This window comes from Furipterus horrens, unplaced genomic scaffold (assembly GCF_987537825.1).
Source record: "Furipterus horrens unplaced genomic scaffold, mFurHor1.1.pri manual_scaffold_5, whole genome shotgun sequence".
In the NCBI taxonomy this organism is placed as follows: domain Eukaryota; kingdom Metazoa; phylum Chordata; class Mammalia; order Chiroptera; family Furipteridae; genus Furipterus; species Furipterus horrens.
The window spans coordinates 123,214,741-123,221,123 of record NW_028327175.1 but is presented as its reverse complement, the minus strand read 5'-3'; the positions used below and the strand labels follow the sequence as shown (position 1 = coordinate 123,221,123).

At 49.1% G+C, this 6,383-nt stretch overlaps 1 long non-coding RNA gene across 1 annotated transcript in view; it reads right to left on the bottom strand.

The window, feature by feature from the left end:
* Nucleotides 1–1,058: 1,058 nt before the first annotated feature.
* The window catches only part of LOC150009731 (uncharacterized), a 16,231-nt gene continuing 10,906 nt past the window's right edge, over nt 1,059–6,383 (bottom strand). The window contains exon 4 of the long non-coding RNA XR_016511198.1: nt 1,059–1,190. This is a non-coding gene — a long non-coding RNA (uncharacterized LOC150009731). The remainder of the gene's footprint in view (nt 1,191–6,383) is intronic.

The following is a 6,383-nucleotide window of genomic DNA, read 5'->3' as shown; positions in this document are numbered from 1 at the left end:
GGGACAGCCAACTGACCTGGAGTCTGCACGATCCTTCCCCATGTGGGAAGGCGACCCTCCCCTCCACACCCCCACTCTTATTAGGGATTTCTGGACCCAAGAGTAGGTAGGACGACAACCATGTCCAGCTTGAAGCAGCTAGAGGAGCTCGAGACCTTCACCCATTGTGCTTTATGAGATTGTAAAGGGTCTTAAGTCTGAGAGGGAGGACTTGTTACAGATTGGGGGTCCCCCTCAAAATAAATAAATAAATAAAATGCAAGCAAGTCACTTTGACATTCTTACTGGGGCCACAAGTATGAACTGTTCTATAACTCCTGAGGTGTAAGATACATCCTATTTCTTTCCGTTTCTAAATCAAGTCAAACCCCCATTAGTTAATATAAATAATAAGATCAATATTATTCAGTTTCTGGAGTCTTCTCCATTGGTCTTACAAGCACCAAAGGGTTTTGTTCAGAATAATTAGAAAGGATTCAGTCTTCAATTAGTGTGTTCATTAACAGTCACTGTTTGTGGTTGTAGAGCACAGGGACCAAAAATAGACTCTACAGCTATTGCCAAGTTTAACTCCCAGCTCTGCCTCTCACTGGCTGTGTGACCTTGGGCAACTAAACCTCTCTGTTCCTCATCTGTAAATGGAGGTTATAACAAGACCTCTGGCTTAGTGTATTCAATACAGTGAGACCAGTGCCTAACACTAGTGAGCGACTGATAAACGTTCGCCATCATGCACAATGCCCCTGCCAACAACTGCCCTTGGAGGCGGGTGGCAGGTGCCCCTTAAGGGTTCTCTCCACAGACATCATGGACCACACTCCCAAGGTTGCAGGCCTGTGTCCCTGTGGAGCCACTCCCACCTAGGACCTGCCATCTTGGAGTGTCCTTTGCAAGGGGACTCACCCACATTGTCACCACCTCAGAACCTCAACACCTTCTCACCCAGTCCCAGTGGCCAAAATACCCCTCCCAGCACCAGCCCCCTTCACCTCTGCCTCCCAGGTGAGCCAGCCAAATTCCCCTTCCAAGAGGTCAGACACCCCGCCTTCTCACCACCACATCAGACTGTCCTGCAGGGCCTGCTAGCAGGCAGTGTGGGCCCTCCTCACATCTGGGAGCTGGATCCAGAGTTCTGTATTTTGAGCCAGCACTCTGAATATGCAGTCAAGTCCTCCAGAAATGGGGGATAGCTGTGAACAAAAAGGAAAAAAGACACCAATTAATTTCTCAACAACTCACACGGCTGCCTAGAAATACCTTTTAATCAGCTCTAATTTTGTTAAAATGAATCCATCGTCAGTGTTGGCACTTGAGCTACAATCAGATAATATGGCCCAGCTTCACCTCTGACTGCAGCTCCCACCACCAGTCTGGGAGGGCACAAACCCTTGAACCTTCAGGAAACATTCTGTCCACCAAATCTTGTCCAGAACCCTGAAATTGGTGCATCATATTTTACGCAAATATGTATTCTGTGCCTTGGAAATTGGGCACTTTACAAGTGTTGCTAAAGACTTATCGATGCTCAAATTTTGCGACAATACAGATCTTGCTTTACATCCCTCCCTCTGGGAAGCTCAGTCTTGAATAATGCATGGCTGCAGGAATGAACCTCTAGCAAAAATCTGCTAATGCCTGAACTGCTTCAGGCAAGAGGTGGGGGCGGGGCCTACCAATTAATACTGCCTTCCCATCTGCTACCGCCCCATTTCTCCCGCAGGAACCTGTGGCCCCCGTGTTGCCTAGGTGTTCATGTAGCTCTTTAGCTATGATCTCTCGAACCAGTGGCTCTACTGAGACCTGCGCAAGGATCCAGTCAATACAAATCTGTTGACCACCTATCCTGTGCCCGTAGTGTAATGTGGACACATCATCCTCACGGAGTTTACACTCTGGTCTGGCCCTCCCAGCAGCCTGGGAAGCCAGCACTATTATCATTCCTGTTGCAAGATGTGGAAACAGGCTCAGCCTGAGGTCACACCGGCTGTGCAGAAGCCACACTGGAAGGCAGGTGGTCTGATTCCCAAAAAAATTTTCACCTGCTGGTTGAGGAGGAGGGTGTTTGGAAATAGCAGATCCTGGCCAGATACCATCTCATCTCAACTACAAGTCTGCTGGGGTGTCACTGACTGGATCAGGAGCGAGGAGTGCTGGAGGGGGCGATGCTTGCATCACACCACCACCCTCACCAGACGCAGGTTGGGAGGCATTTGCTGAGCACCCTGTTGCCTCCTCTCCACCTTCCCCCAAATACATATATATTAAAGTTCCGATATCAAAAGTCTACATAGGTAGCCTGCTATGAAGAGGAAGCTTGAGGAGGGGTCTGTAAGCTAGGCTGGAAAAGGGCAAAGGGCTCATCTAGTTCAACATTCAGGCAGGAGGGGTCTGTTGTCTTTGGAGACCTAGAGCCAGAAGGGAGGCCGGGGACAGAGACCAGGATGGAAGATGAGGCTGGGGACCACTGCTGTGAGGACACATGGCCAGATCCCCTTGCCCATTTCCAGGAGGCTGGACCCAAGATTGAAAGAAAAGGGGTCTTGCTCCTTCACCCGCGCATGGGCAACCTTAGGGTACAGAAGGGCCATCTGCATGTGCACGTTTTCACCGCTGAGTTACGCCTCTCATTCATGACAGCATGGAGCTTTCTCCTTCTGAAAAGTCTAGATTCTGTGATTATGTTTCACTTTGCCTCTGTAAAACCAACCCAAAGCCTCCTTTCTTCTTCTCACCTTGAAACACACATGTTTTTAGAGCCCCTTCTGTGGATAAAGGAACAGAGCAAGCTGTGTGAGGTTAACCCCAGGTCCACTGGCCTGATTAGCAGCAGTGACTTGGATTTATCTGCTTTTACAGGAACTTATGGCCTCAAGAGCCCTGTTTTTCTACCAGCAGTATTTAAGGGATTGCCCAGAGGGCACTCGCATGTACTAAAAAATAGATCTGAGCCCACTGGGATTAACGGTCACCAGGCATCAGCGTCCCCACCACCCCAGGCCTCCAGATGCCACTGCTGTGCGCTCCATGGTGGAGAGGGAGAAGTGGGGCAGGAAAACTAGATTTTTTAAATTCACTGTTACAGCAACTTCCCATGCGTCAGAGCCACCTTGGCCCAGAGTGTTCCAGAATGGAGCAGCTCTCTCTGTTTTGACTTACAGCCCTCTCTGCCCATAGCAGGAGACGAGCCACATGGGTGGGGCTACCAAAAAAGACCAGTGTCTCTGGCCTCACCCATAGAAATGTTCTTGATCATGGTTTACGCCAGCGGATATCTGCCCAGCTCACAAAGAACTCTCCTTCCTAAAAGCTACCAAGGAAGTGGGGGTTGGGGGTAGCCTGTTGTACCACTAGCTCCACTCCTTGGACCAGCAATGGGACAGGCAGGCATGAGCAGCTGACCCACCCGGGCCAATCAGATGCATTTCTCACCAGAATTGATGCTGGGGCCAAAGGACATGGGGTTTACTTCTGTGAATGATGGAACTTGCAGCCTCCCCATGAATAATGTCTATGAAACCATATCTGTGCACCTGGACAGAGAGAAGCAGAGATGAGAAGTATAAAGAAAGAGCAGATTGATGCCTTTCCACTTGCCAGCCCCCTGCCTTCCCTGCCCTTGACTCCCATGAGGTACCTCCTTATTGTCCACGCTGTCCAGGGTTCTCAGCTGCCCACAACAGGCTCCTCTACACTTAGTTTAGGTAACAAAGCCATTTATCAGGCAACATTCATCAAGTCTCCAGAAGAGTCAGAGAGTAAAGTTTGGAGGGAGGCCCCAAAGCCAGGAACAGTTCCCAAATGACACCGCAAAAATATTACAGCACAGATCCTGTGGCTACCATGCATGCTGACAGGCTGGGCCCAGGGCACTCCTGCCAGGACCTTCCTCATACTGTCCTGAGACCTTGGTCTGCACTCTGGCTGCACCCCTGGCTTCTATCTTGGGGAGGCAGGGCTACTGAGGTGTACAATTTCCTGAAGGTATTCCAAAGAAACCACAGAACGTGACAAGTGTCTGCTATGTCATTGTACAAACATCTTTCTCTTTACTGCTGGTGGTGGCTGCTGCAGGGTCTTATGATGAAACTCTGTGGGGACTAACATCCACCACCACTGTTAGACAAGTAGAGGGGCTGCAATAAAGGGTCTGGTCCCAGGATTCTATGGCTAGAGGGCTGGCATCAGGAGGCTCCCCTTCCCAGACCCTACGTGCTCACCAGGGCCATCTGTCTGTGGGGAGACGCCCAGCAGATCAGAAGCTCCTGCTTTCAGAACAGCCACCACTGATTTTGCAGTGAGACCCTGTACAAGGGGGTTGCCTCTGGCTGGGGATGGCAGGGACAGGGCACCTACCACAGCAGTCTGGTGGTGCAATTTAAGTGTTCCTCCTGCCTGCCCAGCTCCAAGTCTGATGGCAGGTGTCTGGAAATTCTGCGATCCACGGAATAATTTTTATTCCTTTTCTACTTAAGATTGCTGGAGTGGCTTCTGTGGTTTGCAACAAAGAGCCTCACTGATGTATCTGGGTTCCATGGCTTACAGCCCATCTCCACTGAGCACACACTCCCCTTGCAGAGGCCACGTGGGTTCACCTTAGTACATGACCCTCTATAGGTACCACCCAGGGCAGCCCCAGTGGGCTGAGCACCAGCCACCATCTCACTCATTCACTAGGCCACAGTGTATTGAGAGCCTACTACACATCAGTATCCCACAGTCCACCAAAAAAGTATTAACACAAGGGGATGTGGGATCCATAGATAGAGAAGCAGCAATTAGAAGAGTGCCAATAACACCTGCCAACATTCATTCATACAGATGTTTCTCTAAGCACTTTAATTCACTTAATTTCAACAATAACACTATGAGATAGATAATATTATTGTGATTTTACAGATGAGGAAACTGAGGCACAGAGAGGTTAAGCCACTTGCCCAAAGTCATATATATGGCTTTAAGTGGAGACCAGGACTTGAAGCCCAGAGGCCTACCCTGAGTTCAGCTCCTAAATACTCTACTCCACCGTTTCTCTAAGGTTATTTAGGGGCATTGAACAGAGGCACCTAACTAATCTTGGAGACACAGGAGGAAGGGAAGTTTGCCTGGTTGGCTACCTCAAGGCCTGTGAAGAAGTGGGGAAAGAATGTTCTTGGCAGAAGGGTTAGGAACAGCTTAGGGAAAGGCTTAGAGATGAGAGAACCTTTAAAGCCAGCCAAGCTAGTTTTTCTGAGCTACTCCAAATATGACAGTACATGGAGAGTGTAAAAGTATGGAGAACGGGAGAAAGTATCATTTGTCATCTGCTTACTATGTACCATGCATGCACTGTATTAGTTAGAATAAGCAATACCAGCTGCTGTGACAGAGCAACTACAAATTATTAAAGGTTTACACAATAAACTTTCATTTCTTGTTCATGGAGAGCTCATCATGGAGATTTCTGGCAACCATATGGTCGCCTCCTATGTGGTTACTCGGGAAGCTGAGCTCCTCCCATCTGGTGCTTCTGCCATCTTCCAGGGCAGGGACGGCAAACTGTTCTATCAAGGGCCAGAGAGTGAACGTTTTTGGCTTCGTGGGTCATATAGTCTCTGTCACAATTATTTAACTCTGCCATTACAGCACAAATGTGCAGCACTAGAGGATACGTAAATGCATGGATGTGACTGTGTTCCAATAAAACTTTACTTCCGACAAACAAGCCCGCAGGTGAAATTGAGCTCAAGGGTCACAGGTGGACCAGCCCTGTTCTAAGGTATCAGAGCCTCTACCGGAGCCTCACATCCAGCCAGCAGGGAGGGGAAAAGTAAGAAGGGTCATATGGGGGAGGCTGCAGCAGACCTGGTTGGGAAGTGATGGCATCACTCATGCCCACCACCCACTGGCCACAACTCAGTCACAGGGCCACGTTCAACAGCAAGTGGGAGATACAGGCTACATGCCAGGGGAAAGGAAAGTATTTTGGTGAATGTACAGCTATCTCTGCCAAACACATCTTACATGCATCCTCTCACTGCCCCTCTGTCCTCTCCCAGCCCCAGCCAAGGGAAGTCTCTCTGTAGTCTGGGAAGGGGTCCCATTCTCCCTACTCTTGCTTCAAGACAAGTCATGATATCTCAAGTCCCCTGCAGCCTCTAAGTTATAAAAGAGAAGAAAAATATATTTCTTCCTCCTTTCTGCTATATCCCTCCTCTGCGGCAACAGGTGCCTGTTTTGATGAGAAGGAAGGGGGTGGGGATTGGAGGAAAGAGGGACAACAAAAAAGATAAAGTAACACAGCCAAGCACTGTTCAACAACAGGAATACATCCTGAGAAATGTGTCATAACTTCATAACTGTGAGAACATCCCAGGGTGTGCCTGAACACATCTACGGGGTACAGA